This window comes from Epinephelus fuscoguttatus, linkage group LG22 (assembly GCF_011397635.1).
Source record: "Epinephelus fuscoguttatus linkage group LG22, E.fuscoguttatus.final_Chr_v1".
Classification (NCBI taxonomy): domain Eukaryota; kingdom Metazoa; phylum Chordata; class Actinopteri; order Perciformes; family Serranidae; genus Epinephelus; species Epinephelus fuscoguttatus.
The window spans coordinates 25,198,061-25,218,610 of NC_064773.1; the positions used below are offsets into that span (position 1 = coordinate 25,198,061).

Here is a 20,550-nt window from a genome sequence, read left to right on the forward strand (position 1 = left end):
CATTTTATCTAACTGTTTTCTGGTTACCAGATGTCAAAAATGCCCAGTCTGACACTATATGGCAATGCTGTGGTATAAATGAATAGGGGCAGATTGTAAAGGATGGAGATATGGTACCCTTCAACGAGATGAAAAAGTTGCTACAGTTAAGATCGATCTTAAGGTCACTCATCTCAAAGACTATGTCCACAGGGCTCAACAGAGAACTTGATAATAAATTGAGTTGGATTACCTTAGGAAGGGGAGTCATTTCAGCAGTGTATGGGTTATTGTGCCTCGCCTCCTCAGACAGCCTCGCCTCCATCAAACATCAGTGGGAGAGGGACTTGGGTGTATCCCTGACCTCAGCCCAGTGGGAGTCCGTCCTAAGAAACACAACAATGGTATCCAAATGTGCTCGATGCAAAATTTTACAAATAAAAGTGGCGCATAAGGCGTATATTACACCATGCAGATTACACAAAAAATGATCCCTCCCTTTCACACTTATGTTGGCATGCTTCCGTTGCGGCATTTCCCCCTTGTGAGATGTTCTTGGGACACGGTGATATTCAGTTTGTCGTCTATCCTGAATGTGAAAATACCTCAGTGTCCACCGGTCTTCCTCTTAGGCACAAGGATAGAAAATATACAGTTGAAGCTTACACACCACATAATTGCTCTAGCTTTTATGTCAGTTAAATGTATTATGATGAATTAGAAATTACACAAATCAAATTGTTTTAATATAGATAATTGGTTAAAAGACTTCATGGATATATTATCAATGGAACGGGCAACTTTAGCTCCTTGCAAACATGATCATGGTGATGATGGACCCTGGATTTTTATAAGATCTTATCCAGGGAAAATGGTTCATGAATGAACTTTACTGTATTTATTCTGTAATTCAATTCAAAACTATAAATAAAAAAATGCCCAATCTGAAAAGAATACAGAAAACACTGCTATACTAACACACATAATGATCAGCACGAACAGATGAACAGCCAAGAGATATTCGTCAGTACTCTACAGTATAGGTTAAAACATCACAAAACTACAGAAGTCGTAAACAGCCATGCTTTCAATTTATTTTTTTATTTATTTATTTTTTTAACGCTGTTATCTCAGGATCACAAGTTAATTATTCTGTTATCTTGGAAAAAACAAGCGTCGTTATCTCGTATTGACAAGATAATCAACTAATCATCACAAGAAAACAAAAGGTTGTTTCAGTTTTATTTTAACATTTATTATGTTTATTAAAATTCAGGAGTGCCTTGTGTGGCAAATGTTTAAGCTTAACATGTCAAATCAAGCAGTATCCATTAGTGATCAATGCTTCAGACTGTGTTTCATTCACAGTATAACACAGGCAGAAACGGCATTGTGTCTTGTTAATAGAGATAACATTCAGTTGAGTCTTTTTCATTTAAGGAAAAGACTAACCTGACAGCAACTTCACAGTTTATGAATCCTCCCCGACAACCATGACAGTGATCTTGAAGGCTGAAACCAGACACTCATTTCTGAGTTTTCCGTAATTAACCCTTGCAAAAACAAATTTCTTCTCGTAATAAATTATCTATTTAACTCAAGAAATCAGCCTCTTTTCTGGGTAAGAATCGGTATAAATTAACCTATTACCACGAGAAAACAGTTTTTGCTATCTCAAGATAAAAGAATTAACTTGTGATGTCGAGGTAAGAACACTGAAAACAATTTCGAGCATGGTCATTCTTAGCTTCTATGCAAAATCGTTAAAGGAATGTAGTTGGTTCAGTATTCTCTTGTGAGCAGACCTCGTCAGCCATTAACCATATTTGAATCTCACTGTTTTCACTAATTTAAAAGCAGTACTTTTTTCTCCTTGGCTGCTTGGGGGAAAAATGATCAAGACACATATCCACTATTTGTACTGTGCTATATGCAGATCCCAAGTGACCCAAATGAGCAATCAAGTTAAAGTCTGTTATTAGTAAAGGCAAAACAAATTATAATGATGATCAAGTGAGGATATTTTTTGCTAAAAGAGATGTACCGCAGCAGGAAAGAAAGAAGAGGTGCCAAGAGTCAAGGACACAGTTTTAAGCCTGAAACTTTTCCCACCACATCTCAAGCAAAAGTGCCTGGAGGGAGGACTTTTCAGTGGAGGTTCATTTGAACCCAGGACATTTTTCCTTGTCAGAAGAAAGGAGGGCCTATTTTTATCTTTCCTTCTTGTTCAATGAACCCACAGGGAGTTCAGCTGTTCTTCCTTTATCCAGGCGGGATGGTAGGCTTAAAGGGATTCCTGGCCTTTTCCATAGGAGCCCATTGCCAACTTAAGCGCAGCGTTGCTGTTGTGCTCTGTGGTCCCCGAATACTGGTATCTTAGATGTGCCGTGCTTTCACAAGGTCTTTATTTCAGCTCTGTTTATTTACAGTCAAATCTCTTTCATCTTTCTCTGGCTTGGGTCTCTTTTGACGGTGTTCTATAAGCACAGGTGTATTTAGTCACCTTTTTAAAAATACATTTAACAGGTGAATGGTAGAATATTTCTAAACCCCCAAACAGCTATGGACTGTGGTGCTTATTGACATGAACCTCAGATATGCTGGTAGAAAATGTACTGATGCAATTCAACATCAACAGAATTTATAAACACTTTTGCACAAGTGTTGCACAAAATACTACTTCTGGGCCAAAAAGCCCATCCACTGAACCTTAATAAGCCATCTCTCAACACTGTATTCTGTATTCACAAAGGATTTAGTTCACTTTCTCAACTCCCCTCAGTAGTTCTCTATTCCCATTTCTCTTGTCCCCCATCTCTCTATATCCCTCTCAGTTCTCCCTAAGCTCCAGGGTGTATTGTTCTTCGAGACTGGAATCATACTGGAGATTTAGAACTTGGTGGATTAGAGGAGGCAGCGTTGTCCCTGGTGGCTATTCCCTTTTGTAGAGCAGACCCAAAAATAAAGGTCCAAAACCGCCCGAGGATAAAGGAGACAATCCATCATACAGGTTGAAAAACCCCACTTGCGGTCAGTTAAAATGATAGTGTATCTGTACTGTATGTGTACTGTGTGTCGGTGTTAGTGTATGCAGGCATGCATCTGTGGACTCGAGCCGATACAAAATACATCTCTTGGCATTTTACGCGGTACTATCTATGCATCTCTGAGGATTTACTGGAGCACAGTCCTGGATCCTCTTGAGAATCAGAGAGAAATTCTGGCTTATGAATCATAAGATCCACACTGATGGGATTATGCCAACAAAAACTTTGTTTTTTTTCTGGCTATGATCTCCATTCAGCTTAAAGGCCTCATACAGAATGCATTTTTGTAGTAAAGCCAAAGCAGTACAGTTTGAGAGACAAGAATCCCCCATTTGATATGAAGTTTACATACTGTACACACTTAAAAAAACATTTTCCATCCCAAATTTAGATGTGAACCAATGAGGCATTTATGAGTAACGCCTAATATTCTGGAAAAATGTTTTTTTTTCCCCTTTAATCAAAAAAATAGTGTGATAATCACAAAGGCATAAAAGGGGTATATTAAAGGCCCATTAGCCAAGTCAGGGCCAGAGTTCAAAATTCGACTTCTTTTTCCAGTCGTAAAATGCCAAAGTCACCAACTCGTCTTGCAGAAATCTAGGCCTGTATATCATAACAGAAATGTTATGCTGCATGGATTTCAAGTGTAAGGCAGACATTATTATGTTCTCGTATGTGACACGTGGGATGTATAGAGTCTAAAATAGACCACTCGCCATCTGCTCACCCATCACAACATCACGCATGGTCTTTTCATGAGAATGGAAAATATCACACCACCCTTATGTAACTGTAGGGCCAATTATTTGTTTGTCTTCAAATGTATACAATAGGCCTATTCAAGTGGTGGCCAGTGGGCCATATCTGGACCAAAAGGCCTGTGGGTTTCATTTCTTTATCATGATGCAGCAACTCTTCTCCACACACACATCCACATGCAGAGTGAAGTCAGCAAACAGTAGAGAGGCCGCAGTAGAGACGAAATGAAGATAATTCGAAGACTACTTGAGTTGACGACAACCATGGTTGTTACTATAAGTGAGTGCAATAAAACCTTGCCAGTAAATAATTAATACTATATCAATACACATGTTCAGCATGTAGAGAGAGACATTTCAGTCTCCTCAGTCCACAGTCTCTCATCCATCACCACTGTGTTTCACACAGTCACGGTGCGTGACTGTGGCTAATGGCAAATTGTTATAAACAAGCTAAAATTATCCGGGCCAATTGAAATTGTAATTGAATAGCCCTGGTAAACAACATTATATATGGACTATATCTTCTTAAAGATTCTGTACACAATATTCAGAAATTTAGTTAATATTAATATAGTAGCAAACTATTTGCTATGTAAGGATATTGTGGAGTAATGGCGTCCTGAGCAGAGAATGAAGTCACGCCTTTCATTCATTCACTGCAGTGGTAGACGGTGAATCCCTATATGAGTATCTCATGGCTACACTGGTTCGAGAGGTTATCACTGATAACGGTGGCGACATTGTCGTGACAACATAACGCCCATCCTCCAATTCCCTTCCACGTTAACACCGTTAGCTGCTAGCCACCAGCTCAGCCACCTCCATGTTGAGAGCCATATGCAGACAATCCCAGCTCAGACTCTGACACATGGATACGCTCTGAATGTCTTATAGAGCTCCTTTAAGATAACAACACTAGTGGAAAAGACAATCAACATTCATCTTTAGTACGCCACTCATCATTATTTTCTGATTCTTTGATCTGGGATTTCTGCTGAACACCCAAGCTTGCTGGAGCTCCAGCCTCCTGCAACTATTCAAACAGTTACACACATCACACCTAAAGGCTGCTTAGAGTAACCAGAGTCATCTCCTGTCTCCTGCAACTAAGCAGCTTTTCTGTAGCAGTCAGGGATTAAGCACCTTGCTTTAGGCCACTTCAACATATGATTTCTATGGTTATTACTCAGAGAGCAGAGAGCGTTACTCATTTACTTTCTGACTGGTCTGAGGATTGGAGGTGGCAACCGTCCAGCATGCTGCACATTTCTCCTGGCTACTGTTGTTCAGCAGTCACCGGACAAGAGGGCTGGTGTGAAAACACAAGCAAGACTCTCAGAGTGGCTCTAGGGATGGCCAGTGACAGACGAACGGTCCAGTAGTTTTTATTTGATGAACTGAAATTTTGTCTAAGAGTTTGATTTTCTGTACTATGAGCATTACAGCCTCACGGGGCTGCTAGCACGGCTGTAGCCTCTTTGGGAGTTATTTACTAAAGATTTACAGCCTTTTTATGGGCTGTTTTGCATACTGCTAATATTGTGTGTTTCATGCAATATATTTTTTTAATTGTTTCTGTTTAGAGGCACAATTTATACAAATGCCCTCAGTACCCGATTTATCACAGCAGACTGACCACTGTAGCAGAGAAAACAGGGTGTCTGATATTTAACGTCTGGGAAAAGCAGGTTTTGGCGGACACACAGAGAGCCAAGAGGGAGAAAAAGTAACTTAGGTTTTCACCAAAAGTCACTCAATCACTGATCTTCTTGTTGAGCTGACAACATCGGGCTGTTTAACATTTCTCACGGTGCACAAAGCCTTCTTCTTGCAGGATGAATGCACACCTGAAGTCCCAAAAGTGTCTTCTCTTCACCATGCTCAACCGCAGAAAACACTCTTCTGCACTTCATTACTTTCCACACATGAAAACAGCCTGCCATCAGGTCTTCCTCATCCCTTTATGCAAATTAGATAAACTGCTGCTGGGCTCATTTACATCTACAGTTTTAGCATATACTCTGCTAAATTTAAAAACAGCGACGTTGCAAAAATATTTTGTGCCCTAAACGGTAATTTGGCTTAGTAAATATCCTCCTTAGTCTTGTTTAGACATACAGAATGCATGTGGTAGAACAACCAGGAAAATAAAAAATTAAACAGGCCTACTGACCCACTTAGAATAATCTATTTCTTAAATTCCATATGAAATTCGTTAACAAACAAACAGAGGATTTTTTGTTCTATTCATTGAGTACATTTATGTTACTGTAAAGAAAATTCAGCTTGGACACAAATCTCCTACAGACTATTTTCCCCCACGACAGGCACTCTTAGCCACCACCACACGCAGAGAGGCGTGCACAAATATGCAAACAAACACAGGCGAAACCAACCTGAGGTGGCAGACAGCGCACCACAGGAAATGTAAGCACTGCTCCCAGGGGGACGGTGTCATTCAAAGTGGCATGAGGGAAAGCAAGAATTCAACGAGAACACAGTTGTACCTCTGCAGATACACGCAAGTCTGTAGACATCACCACACCCGTGCTTCCCGCTGACGCAAGCCCACAGCACGCGAGGCAAGAACCAATGGAAAGCAGCTGCAAATTTGGTTTGTAGCAGCATGGGAATGAGTAATGCGTGTTGAAGGCTGGCTTTGGAAGCCCTTGGAAGGATGGATGTGTGGCAGCTTGAGGCCCGGCGATCTGTCTTCTACTGTCAAGATTTATAAATACCTGAGATCTGACAGGGAGGACAGCTCCTGGATACAGACAATGCCCATGCACGACGACAACATGTGCATGCAACACAAAAAATACAACACACCTGCACTCAAACATGCAAAAATACACACAAAAAGAAGTGTAAATACACACCACAACACCTGCGCGCAAAGCTAGAGCGACACTCTGCTCAGAGGCAATTTTTATTTTAAGACCACATGCTTTGAGACAATTTTTCAGAGGAGATAAGGTTCAGTCATTGCAAATTGACTGATCAATCTTCATAACTGCCCTTGCTACAAAAACAGATGTTTTTCCCTCCTCTCCATAGGGCAGCTGTTGAAAAGGGTCCATCCCTATTCTACACCAGCAGCACAAGGACTGAAATCCAGAATCATTTGCTCTTTTTTTTAATACAAGCTTGGGTCAGAACAGTCAAAGTCAACATTCTTTTCTAATGGTGCTAATCACCAGTTGATCTAAACTAATGATGTGGCACAAATTAAGAGAAATAATTATGCTCTCCCCCCCCCCCCTTTTTTTGCTCTCAATGTGTCAAAGCAGTGGCCTAGTTGTCTCATCAGTGTCGCTGCCAATGTCAGCATGATGGAGGTTGTCCTTAAGCGTTTAAATGTGTGAGCATGAGAGGGAGAACGAGAGTGCTAAACTACGCTTTCAAACATTTTTCAAATCAGTCACTGACCAAACTGCGGTGCTCAAGCATCCATAGCATATCATCAGACTGCTCTCAGGCTCCAGCCATGCAGGGACTGATCTGCATTATTGGCAGCAACAACATACTGTGGGGTTGACAGGTTGAGTGGTTGGATGAATACATTTGAAAGCAGGATAAATGGGTATATTTTTGTCGACTTCAAATCATCCTTGATCTTCAGTGATTTAACAAATATCTGCGCTGAAATGGATGGCAAACTTCATTTAGGAATTTAGAGTAGAGGTAGTTAGAGGCAGCGCAGAAGGCAGCCAAAACACACCTGACATTTCAGAGAGCCTTCTGCTTTGTTTAAACATATGCCTCCAAATTAAGAGTCTGTGTTGTGTTTCTGCTTCCTATTAGTTATATTCCTACCAAAAGCTGTTGAAATTCAAGTCATCATGCCAACGCTGCTATGTACGTGTTTGTGCCTGTGTCCCCAACTGCCCTATAATTGTACTAGTACAAGCTACTAGAAGAAGCTTTAACAGGAAATTAAAAACAAGTCTGACTGAACTGACTCAACTCGGATTATCTTTTAAAAGTAAAAGTATAGCACTGAAATACATCTAGATCAAGGTTATCTAAGGGTGACTTCATATTGTAGACAAGAAATCGGAACTAAAATCCAAACAAACACACTCAGTATCTAAAAAGCCCCACCATGGTGTTCCTGAGAGGACAGCGCTGTTTGTAACCTTAAGAGCATGACTGTACATGCCTCTAGCGTTGACCCAAACCCACAGTTCATCCACTCGATGCAATTGTGTTTGTTGTCCAGTGTTTCAACAAATATAATATAGGTGGACTGCACTTCAGTGGTGCCCTCAAAAGGAGGCCAAGGGGGGGCCATGGCCACACTGATACAATTGCTGCCCCCCCCCCCAGCAAAAATAATTGGAGGCCGGCATTTTCGCATTGAAGAGGCTGTGGCATGCTCATTTTTTAAGCGAGCATGATGGTTAGTGTTATCTTGTGAAACTAGACAACCTAAGGCATCCACTGGTACCAGCCATGATGGCATAGCTTGTTTGGAAAGGGGCTAAATAATGCTCCAAAATTAGGGTAAATTTTGGAGAGGGAACAACTGGCATAACCATTTTCTAAGGGGTGCCTCTCACCTCAACTAATGGAATGGTCAAAGTTGTCACAGTTGACGACCTGAATCAATCAACTCACCTTAAATTTCACTAATGCATTGAGTAATATTACAAGTTAATGAGCCACCTTAAAAGTCGCCGGCATTTGGCACGGTGAATTAAGCTATTTTTTTATCCGACTCCAGCTGCTGCAAGAGGCAGAAAAACATCCTGTCATTTTATAGTTACAGTCTACTAATAAAACTCTCCACAATATGAACAGTGGTTACATGAGCCCCAAAACTATCCACAACTCAGCCCTGAGCAGAGTGACCACCTTGTTTTCCTCCTTAAAATCAAGGTATTTCTTCATATTGATGCTGTTTATGGAAACAGACAACCAGCCTATCTGAAAAACAATAAGTTCCCTAACATGTATGGACACATAACACATTAAAACAGGATTGTTGTGGAACTCGATATTAATGTTAACTGTACCAGTATTAGTGTGTGCACATCAGACAATTGGTAATATTAACTGTAAAATATATAACCAACGTGTTTCAGCATGCATTTTTTTAACTCTCCATATTAACAGGGTTTTCAAATAGCCTACATACTTCAACAGCATAACAGAATTCCTGAAATTCAGTTATAGCTTTTGGTTTTGATGTGCCACCCCAAGAATTTCTTGTCCTGTGCGAATTGGACATTTATATTACAGACATCCCTTGGTAAAATGACATTAGTCCACATCCTTATATAAAACTAATCCCGTCCGAATAGTACTTTAGATGAAAAAATAAATGGATACCGCTTTCATATGTGTTGTAAGTTCAATATAAAGCTACAGCCAGCAGTCAGCTAGCTAAGCTTATGTCATCTGCTCTTAGCCAAGAAATAGTCTGGTACTTAACCACCCTATAAACCCACAAGTTTTTGTTTTTACACTTTGGTTTTAGTATGAATTAAATAAACAAGATATTATCTGTTAACTAGTAATGGTGCTGGTGCTAGACACATGGGGTATCAGTCTCATCCAACTTTCAGAAAGACAGCAGACAAGCATGTTTCTCAAGATGTCAAACAACTTTGAGAAGTACGAGGCTAGAGCCAGGAGGGAGATATGCTTAGCTTAACAAAAAGACCAGCAGCAGGGGAAAGAGCCAGCATGGCTCTATCAAAGTTCAAAAACAGACCGACTCACACTTCAAAAGCTCACTAATTAACACCTTGTATTGTTTTGTGTATGAATCAAAAATGTTTCCATAATTAGTGAGATTCAGATGTGCTGGCATATTTTGGAATGTGAGCTAAAATTACTACAAACATATAATGAGCTGTGTTTTTGTGCTGTTATCCTGGAGATGTAAAGCAAAGCAAAGAACTAGAAAAGGAAGTTCCCTTTTATTTTCCTTCTAGCAAGCCCACTGTCCTGACTTGAAGTGCTTCCAAATTTCCCTGCAAATGTGTTGTGTCTTTTGTGTGCAACAGCCTGTCGGAGGTCTAAATTTTACAGCAAGCATACAGTGGCCCTGAGGGAGGGAGAGATGTGGGCAGTTTGAGTGCCATTAGAGGGTGTGTGGGTGGCAGTAGGTGGGGTGCCACTGGGGCAGCCTACTGAGCTGTGCAGTGAGTAGATGGCCTGGGGCTTTTGTGTCAAACCTGTTTAAAAACGGTTTGGCTTATTCACCCTGTCCCCTCCGCTGTTTGGCTTTGCTGCTTATAGCCAAGCGATCTTTCTCCACCCACTCCACTTCTCTCCGTATCACACTGTCCCCTGCAGTTTATTTTCAATTTCAGCCCAGTCGGCGTTCTTTTCGTCCATTATCATTTTCTCTGGTTCTTTTTCTCACAGACTTCCTCTCTTGCCAGCTATGAATGCCCTCTTTTCTATTGAGGAAGCATTAAATACCCTTTGTTATCTGAAGCTTTATATTTGGAAAACTGTTTTCCAAGTTCATGGGAGAACTGCAGTGTCAAAACTCCAAGTTTATATAGGTAAAAATGCAAAAGGAGTGTCTTTACTGGAGCTGCTTCAGACTCCTAAGGACAACTATGAAAATAAACAATAAGATTTGAAACCCATCAAGGCACAACATATAGACCTAAACCATGGACTGTATCAAAAATGGATGCAGCCACCCTGAACCATGTTTGGATGATAGGCTAGAGCTGGACAGGAACAAGGAGCGGATCCGACAAATTAGCCTAAAAGTGGCTACACCCTTAATTATGCACAACTTTAAGCTTAAATAAAATTGAAATGGGTGAGTTGCATAAAAATTTACCCCCTGTACAGTTGTCATAAAGAGGTAAATAAGCTCTTAAGATCAGAACAGTTTTTTGTTCCAGACTGTAAACATATCTATTTCTGCTGTAAAGTTGGGCATTTTAACATTGGGATCTATGGGGATTGACTCACTTTTGAAGCCAGCCTCGAGTGATCTAATCAAGGATACCCATCCCTTTTCACAGGAAATTTACCATTTACATACAGTCTCTTTCAAAGTAAATGCACTACGTTGGTACAGCACCGCAAATTGACGTTGACAACACACATGGTTGGGTTATGGCAAGAAAAACACATGGTTGGGTTTAGGCAACAAAAGCACATGGTTAAGTTTAGGAAAAAGAACAGGGTTTGGCTTTAGAATCTTACAGGACATGAACACTGCTATCTCTGGCGAAAGTCATGGTTTGTTGGACCAATCCACCATCCCTTCCACCTGCCCAAACTGGCCTTTCGCTGCCTTAACTTTCGTCCTTGTCCCGCAGAGTTTCTCCCTGACACTGCCAGGCGCCATTAAACTACAACGGCAACCAGCCATGTATCATGCCGACATAAAAGGACGCCTTTTTTCGTTAGTTTCTGATGCCACAAGTCACTGCCACAAGTGCTGGATTTCGAAAACTTCGGAGTGAGACCAGGCTCGATTTCTCTCAACGGCAGGCTCCACATTCCAGACGGTAAATCAGCAAAAAGCCAGCCAATGAGGGCCAACTCATGCAACCACTGCACAGCAAAAACTAGGACAAAAGATGCTCACCAATGGGCTGACATTGACCAACTGTCAGCTTGGTGTGTCAGGGCACTAAAGCCAGCAGCCAGCATCTGATGGCAGGGACAGCTCTTTTCTTTATCTTTCCTAGCTCTTCCATCCACCAGCATCAACTTTAGCTGTGTTAAAGTATTACGATACTACACCATTTAAAGGTGCAATAAGTTGAATTTATACTATGCCATGACACAAAATGACTACAGCTTTGTATATCAAAGGATGTTTTGTTGAGGTGCTTGATTTCTGGCTTTTAGTTTTTCTTTTCTGGACTATACTTGAAGAGTTTTTGACAAGCTACTCTTAATTATCTGGTATTTCACTGTCATATCATTTACCAGCTCCAGTCAGCCATGATTTTGTACTGTCAACAATTTGCTATCTGCATTTCAGTCAGCATTTTTTTTTTATCTTCATTTGCTGACACTTGCATAGAGTACATACATATGAGCTACAGCTTTTATCTGTGACACATATGCATGGACACAAGTCTTGAAGTCATTACTTATCTGGATCCGATCCATACAGTCCTCTCAGCAGCTTTAGTTAGCCTTTGTAACTTAGTGCTTTCCAACCATTCAGACGGCAGTGTATTGCATCCACAGCAATACTTTAATCATACTTGGCTAATAAATTCCGTACTGTCTCCCAAGCCGTGTGCTCTTGTTACCACTTGAATACTCTCTAATTTTTAATATGAGGCCGTGGTTTCTCTCAAAATATCACATGCTGACTTTTTCCTTTAAAACTGGAATGAATTTATACTGTATGCCTCCTTGCTAAATAGATAATATGATACAGTTCTTTTATGAGTTTAGTAGATTAATGAACCTTAAAAAGGTGCCTTATTTTAAAGGGGACCTATTATGCTTTTCCTTTTTTCTGTCATATATAATGCTACAATGTCACAAAAACCTCAGGCTTATGACCGTTCTCAATACTCTGTTTCCAGCAGGTTTTCAGATTTCATTATATGGTCATCTGCAAGCATTTACATCACATAACCTGCTACATGTAGCTACATGCTAACGTCAGATAAACATGCAATCTTGGTTACCAATGTTGTTAATTTCCCCCAATTTCGGATCATATTCCTGCTTAAATGTGTCTGGGTAAGAAAATTATGGTTAAGAAGCTTTTATTGTTAATTTTTTAGGATAGAAAGTGCCACTTTACTCATTTACAGAAGTTCCCCCAGCTGCAATGATGGTCCCGAGATGCTGCCATATGGAAGACCTTGAAACACTGACCATTTAGAGCATGTGCTTTTTTGGGAGTGGGGCTTGAAGAGACAGGTGCTAAACAGAGCTTTTCGGACAGAAGGTGAATATGGGTGTTCCAGCACAGGCAGTATGGAAAAAAATTAAGTGGGTTTTTTTTTTTTTTTTTTTTAACATTTTAACAGTTCATCAGATGTATAAAACCTCTTAAAGCCCAACAAGCCGTCTGCTTCCCTCTTTGGCTAACATTAGTTTGCTGCTTTGATCACATATACAAATACAAATGTTTAAACTTTTGTCAACATGGACGTGCTATACACATTGTTAGCTCGGTTAGATTCACAATTCAATCGTTCAGTTCATTCTTCTGAAACCATACGCACGAAAAAAGAGCGTAATCTATTCAGACTTACTGGCCCAGTGAACAAGAGAGATGATGGTGACTCCTTACCTCTGAAGGAATCATTAAGTCCGAACATGTGTCCATTACTTTTGATATTCCTTTAATCTGTAAGGGCCCACTGATCAAAGAATCACAAGGGTTTAAAATAAAAATGAATCCAGTTGTGAATACTATTTTAAGAGGATAAAGGGGTGTTGTGTCAGTATGCCGGCTGTAATCCTCTGGTGCCGTAAAATGACCATGGTAAATGTCTCTCTCTCTTTAAAAGCTCATCCCATATAAAGTCTCCCCCAAATGTATGCTGGTTGACTTCAGTGATTAAAGCAAATAAAAGCCCAGACTATTACTAGACGTTTTATGGTAACTGACAGACTGGCTGACTGATCACTGCTCACCACAGTCTGCAGAGTTGGAGACGTTGTTGACAAAAGCTGCCTCCAGATATGGCATAAGATCAGCAACCAGCAAAATTCAATTGCAATAATCAGGTTTCAAGCTTTAGAGGTCAGAACACAATATATAGAATGCACATATTTTGCACTCACATTTCAAGCTGTGGACCCAGGGCTTGACGCTAACTTTTTTCCCAAGGAGTACATGTGCTCCTAAGTTGAAAAAGTAAGGAGCGCACAAAGAACTTTAGGGGCACAATGTAAATTGACCAAATAAAATATATATAATATTAATAGCCGTGATGCAAATAGACATTTACAAGCAAAATTATTTAATGAATTTGTATACAAAATGTACAGAAAGGTAAAATCATCAAGTTTTGAAGAAGTATTGCAATTTATTTTTGTCTTTAATGTTATTATCTTATTTTTTTATCTTTGCAATATGATTATCGTATATAATGTTATTACTATCCTAAAACATTCTCCAGGTCCTCTGAAACTCTGCAGGACGTATTTCCACCCTGCCCAGCAGCGGTATCGTGGCGAACGGTCACTAACTGCGGGGAGACCAGAGCAGGCTTCTCCGGAGGTCCGCCGCTTTTCCCAGTCCCTCTTCTCCGCCACACTTTGACTTATTCCCACCCAGCCAACAGCCTGGCCGTGGAGAACTGTCCCTAACTGCGGGGAGAACGGAGCAGGCTTCCCCGGAGGTCGCCGCTTTTCCCGGTCCCTCGTCTCCGCCACACTTTGACTTATTTCCACCCAGCCGACAGCCTGGCCGTGGAGAATGGTCTCTTACTGCGGGGAGAACGGAGCAGGCTTCCCCGGAGGTCCGTCGCTTTTCCTGGTCCCTCGTCTCCTCCACACTTTGACTTATTTTCACGCTGCCGACAGTGGGACTTATATTCATTGTGCTGACAGTGGCTTGGAAAAGCGCCCATAACCGTGTCACACGGGGAAGAGGGAAGAGGCAAGGCAGCTGGAGTTCCTCCAACATTTGTGGTTAGATTATCATATTTTTTTATTAACAAAAATATAGACTGCTTTGGCTGATTTTTTTATGCGCACATGTGCCCTTAAATATTTTTTACAGTTCGCACACACCTATTTTTAGTCGCAAATGCGAGTGAAACGCTCGCACTGTCGAGCCCTGGGACCCGAATCATTCAACAACACTGCTAAATATGACTATATATTAAGTTACTCTTCAATAAATGCTATTATGACAGTATTACAAGATATGAGGACAAGCATCAACTAATAAATTGGTTAATCAATGGCATCTGAATGGCAATAATAACATAATTATAGATTAAACACAGCTGTGTTTTAAACACATGTATAAACTGTTTTAAACCTGCCTCTAAAGGATTTGTACATGTGTTTATACAGTTAATAAATGCGTTTAACACCTATGTCATGTGCTATCAAGCATTAATTCACTGTTTAAACAATTAATGAATTATACAGTTAGGTATGCTTCATAAGACGAGTTGTAACCACTGACAACAGCATTAGGAAACACTTAAAAGATGAATGTCTTATGAATGTTAAATGTCAAATGTGGAGGTTAAAATATTGTATCATGGGAAAGATCAAATCATGGTGCACCTTATGCAATTTACTGAAAATGCTTGCATCATATTAATTCATAATTCACTGTATTTGTGATGACAGCTCGGCAAACTGGGGCTTTCATGTTTTGTTTTGTGCATTTTTATTTCTGTGCTTGCACAGCGCACAGGTCTACCCCTTCAATATCCATAGCCCACGCACTGGCAACTCCAGGCATGTTATTTACGTGTTGACAGCCATGTCCAATCTCAGATGAACACTGAGATGTGAACCTGTATCCCCGTCCAATCACGGAAATAATATATAAACCGATTAAAATTTTTTGCTTCAAGATCCCGCATCTAAATCAATCAGAACACACACAAACAGAGAGACACGCACACACATCATGTATTGTTTGAGGGTGAGATGAAATCTGCAATCTGTGCACACAGGCCCTCTCGTACTAAATATTTCATTGACAATAAACATTGCTGTGATTGATGTGAAGCCGAGTCAGTCAGAGGGAAGGGCGAAAGAGGAGAAAAGAGAAAAACAGAGGAAGGGGAAGGAGAGAGGTGAGGAATAGAAAAAGACAGACACATTGTAGACACAAAGCAACAGAACAGATCTGGGTTCCACTCATCATGTTGCTGCAATAATAGAGGTTTCGAGGTCAATGCATGCTTGAAGTGAGAACACTTCTTTAATTTTACACATTAGGGCCTAGTCTTGTTTGTAATGAGGCCCTATGACTCATAACACTTACCATGTTAAAGAGGGGGCAGTCATTACAGCGCCGAAAGTGAAGGCCAAGCTCTCACTCCTCCATCGGGCAATTTAATTACTGCAATCAGAAGATCAAGAGTTACCAAAAACGACTTCAGTTCCACAATCCCTCTCCATGAAACATGGCTTTACATAGCTCCGAAAGACCCCCTTTTCTCGATAATCATGTTATTAAATCTTTTTTTTTCCTTCTTCTCTTGCTATAAATGGGCTAGGAGGCAGCAGCACCTCGAAGACAAAACAAGTTTTATCCATCTCCCGTAGTCATGGTCACTCTCACACCAAGGTTAAAATCCCCTTTTACTCGCCAGTACAGTAAGATTCATGAAGAAAACATACAGATGAAAAGGAATAATACCACAGGAGCTACAACGTATTAAGAGCCTTTGTAACTCAGAGTCATCCTCCTTAATCTGTCCACTATTTAAGTTTGAATTAATTCTTTCCGGCATCAGCTTTTTATTAGGAATTACCTACTTTTTATCGTCTGGGGAAGAAAAAAATACTTGACACATATAGCATGAAGGTTAAATGTGTGTCAGATGTGTCAGAGGAGCACACTGACTGGCTTGGGTGTCTGCCAATCACTGTTAGCTAGGCCCTACAGTTACTGTGGCCATGTAAAGCTTTCTAATAACTAGTTTACAATAACTATGGCAGAGTTCCCTTCAGAATTTGGTGTAATTCTTTGATAGAATTTCTGTAGATTTCACACAGAGCAAGAAAGGCAGTCTTCTCATTTTTAGCAAGTGACCCTGGATTTTTTTTTCAGCTGAAATGATGACTGTCACTTGCAGATTTTATGCCTTGCTAGCGCAAGCTAATGCTAAAACTCCATGGCTGTGATTGAATTGTAAAAACTAATGACGCAACACTCCAAAGATATGCAGGTTAGGTTAATTGGTGACTCTAAATTGGCTGTAGGTATGAATGTGTGTGTACCTCGCTTCTCGGCCAGTGTCAGCTGGGATAGGCTACAGCCCCCCACACCCCCCGCGACCCCTATCAGGATACAGACATGTTACTCTAAACTCTGATATATAATCAGGACTCCCACAAAGTGAACGTCTATGTCCTGAAGAATATTTCAAACCTAAAATACTGTTGTGAGCTAATGCCCCTGCCTTTAGAAATACTGCCAGGTCAGAAATGTAAATAGTCAGCTAGACAGCCTGACATGCTAACATTTGCAGCTTTCATTGAAGCAGACACACACACTGCTGTACTCTTGTGCTATGAGACAGAATTCCCAGGATCTGATAACATTCTATTAAAAATAGTCCAGAAAACATAGATTAACCATCGACAGTCTCTATAAAGCTTCACTGCCCAATTATGATGTTTTATTCAGTGTCTCTCCATCCATGTTCCAGTCAAAGGCTAGCTTTGTCAGTGGATCAAACATCCATTTAACTATATTGACCGAGCACAGCATGGGAACTAACAAGTGCCTTGAATCCATTTAGTATATCAGCTGTTCAATGATCCCCAATGACCTACCCTGTATGGAATATAAAGCTAAAACATTTAACTGTGGTTAAAAGATTAAGAGAACATACTTCATATTATGACTGCATATGTGTTTCTGCAGCCATGTCATGAATATTTTATTTTCTGTTTCAGCGCAAATAAATAGACAAAATAGGCGAATATAAGCTAACATTAGTTATTCATAAATTCATTATCTAGTTGAATCACAAACCTCTTTAAATGAGAAACTAAGGAGGCTGGTTTGCAGATGTGTCAAAGATTTCTCTATTACTATTCATGGATGGCCATTACTAACAAACTACTTCAGGCTTAGCAAGTAGCTGTGGTCAATAAACACTGACGTACATGGGGCGAGAACCAGGTGTATAATGGAAGGTTGGTTTTGAATGTAGGCCCTTAGCTGATCTTGTGGACCACCATCCATCTCCATCTGCAGCTGATGAGTATATGGGCACTGTAATTGAATGTGAAGATGCAATGGACATCCCGCAAAAGACAGGCACAAAGGAATAAATAAGGTCCCCTAATGCTGAATGCAGTCTACCGTAGGGCTGCTTGATTATGGTTATAAAAATAAATCATATCATGATTCTTAGTATTCTGATATATATGACAATTATTTAACATGATTACTCATTGACGTTGCTACAGTGTAAGATTTTAAAAAAAAAATGATTTAGGAAAGATGGCAAATGCTTGGTAGGGCTGCTCGATTTTGGTAATATAAGCTCTATGTAGTCTATGTAATGTAATCACCTGGGCTAATGACCCTCTCTGAACAGGAACTTGTGGCTGGTATACACAGATACTTCTTTGCCAGGTTGGAGAGCTGTGGTTAGAGCTTGTAGGGTCCTCCTCAGTGTCCCGTGTCCCTGCCTGGAGGTAGGACTGTAGCTCAAGAGATATAGCTGGGTGAGTAGCAGAGCAGGTCTTGCATTATTTTCTTCTTAAGTTACCTTGAAGAAACTTCTCCGGGTCTCCTTTTTTTTTTGTCTTCTCCTTTTTTGGTGCAGCAGTATCCTCTACATTATCAGAAGGCATTGTTGCTGTCTCAAGAGGGCCATTTTACTTGCAGGGGACAAAGAAGTTTACCTGTTGGAGGTGAGCTGTTTTCAGAGGTGCAGTAAGAGCCTGTTGTCTGTGGCTCTTCCTCAATATCACACTGTGGCTGTTTTACTCCTCCTCCCTGCGGTATTAGTAGACTTGTTTTTATTGTTGGTTGGCTGGCTGCGGTTGGCAAGACATCACCGTTACCCGCCTGGAGGCGGTCAGGCCCTACTTCAGAGATGGTCCACCTCTGGCACGGTTGGCTTGGCTTGGCACATCTAATCTTATAATGGAAATACCAATGGGCGCAGCATGGTTTGATCTGGTGCCACCAAAAGTGGTAATGGAAAAAACATAATACTGCATACTGTTGAGGAAAAAAAATCTAAATGTTAAATCTGACTAACTGGTTATGGGTATTAACATTTATACCTAGAATTACATTGTAACACTTTGACAACACATCCATTTACTTAATTTACTATCAAATCTTTATTTATTCATTTGTTATCAGTATTATAAGGGTCATCACACTCTTCATCTCAGCTAGTCTGGCTTTGATGGTCCCGTGATTGCCTTCACTTACATATTTTAGCTTGAACCTCAGGCTTAGGGCAGGGGCTATGTAAAGCAGCTCTTGTGTTACTGTGTCATTGTATTTGTCATTGAGACAGTCCATCTTCTTTTCGCTAATATTGAGTTGTTGAAGAGGTGGAGGGTTGGTTTAAAAAAAAAAAAAAAAACACCTATTTCTCTCCAGAAAGCACATCTGTGAATTTAACCAGAGAGCTGAGCTACTTATTGATGGCCTCCAGTACGTCAATGTCCTGCCACGAGGGGATGAGATATGTGACCTTTTAGTCTTTGAAAGGACTTGGCCAATGGTTTACTTCTGCTCAAGGACCCTGTCGATCATGGCCTGCCTAGATACGCATCTGGTTGGGTTTTCTGTCTTTAGCAAGTGTTCAGGCAGATTTAGCTGCTTCTGTGCCTCTGCAAACTCCCTCTTTTTTCTCCAACTACAGGAGAAGCTGCTGAACAGCATCTGACAGAGGCCCATCGCACGGTCAACCCTGGTATCCTTCATTGCATTCCCTAAAATTAAAAAAATATATATACATTTTTAGTAGAGAAAAACATTAATTACTCATTCTTCTTTTTATTGTTGTTGCCTTTGTTATTAAGAATCACATATTATATACAATCAGGAGGAAGGAAGCCTACTCACCCGTGACCAAGTGGGGTCTATGCCCATAGCACTGCAGACTCATCCATCCATTGATGTCAATTGCCAGCTTTATGTTTAAAGTTTGTAGAGGTGCAGCCAGGCTTGTCTTCCTTTAAGCCCTATGCAGCCCCCGCCTCCCTCAGTCGGTGATGTTTAGCCCCGTGTGGTCTTCAGGAAATTGAAGATTTCAAATTGCAAATTGAAGTTGGCGTCAATGTAATGCATTTTAATATTGATGTAAGGCTCCTTAGTGCTGCATAATCATATGTTTGGTGGCAAAGTATCAGGCTGTAGATAGATAATTTGCATCTTGGCATTTATTATACAGGGCAGGCGGTGTAACTCTGGTGAAATGGTGACACAATGACATCAAACTCTGTTGAAACATAATTCCAGCTAGCTGGCATACATGAAGGGAGAGAAATGGGAAGAAAATGAAGACACGTGCAAGATGGTACACAAAAGGTCACACACCAACGCATATGGACACATTGAGCTGCATTATGTCAATGGCTACAGTCAAATAAATTTGCTGTTGGGTAGGTAGAAAGGTTATTCATGGAAGAAAATTGTATAATTTTATTACACACAATGTAATTCCAAGATTTTTCGAAAACTTTCAAGTGTTTTACTCATTCCATGACTTTTCCATGCTTGAAAAACAGGACTGTGGAGTGTCATAACTTTTCCAGGTTTCCAGGAATGCTGTTGTTTGCTCATTGACCACTTTGTGATTGAATTTTTGATGATTAAACAAATTGGTCTTATTGTCTTGTAGTGCAGACACAACTGTGTCAGAAACCTAGCACAGAGTTAGCTGTTGTTCCTCGTCGAGCACCTTGAAACCAAATTGTTTCTGAATAGCTGAATTGCTTTTACTTTTCCTGTCATCATGGCTAGGGATAAACTTCATATGACACATTCTGGCTGAGAGTGAGTTTGGGCTTTTAGGGAGGGGCAACAATCCCTCGTTGTAAAGAAAAGGGGTGCGCTGGATTCATAACACAAGACAAAACAAGAGCGTCACTGCCAAATGGAATGCAACACAATTGTC

General features: G+C 40.5%; 1 long non-coding RNA gene across 1 annotated transcript; it reads right to left on the minus strand.

Moving 5' to 3' along the window:
- Positions 1-232: 232 nt before the first annotated feature.
- LOC125883043 (uncharacterized) lies at positions 233-18,115 on the minus strand. Its single transcript, XR_007448444.1, has 3 exons — positions 17,978-18,115; positions 15,711-15,788; positions 233-365 (listed from the first exon to the last, which is right to left on the minus strand). It is a non-coding gene; the product is annotated as an uncharacterized LOC125883043 (long non-coding RNA).
- Positions 18,116-20,550: the final 2,435 nt, after the last annotated feature.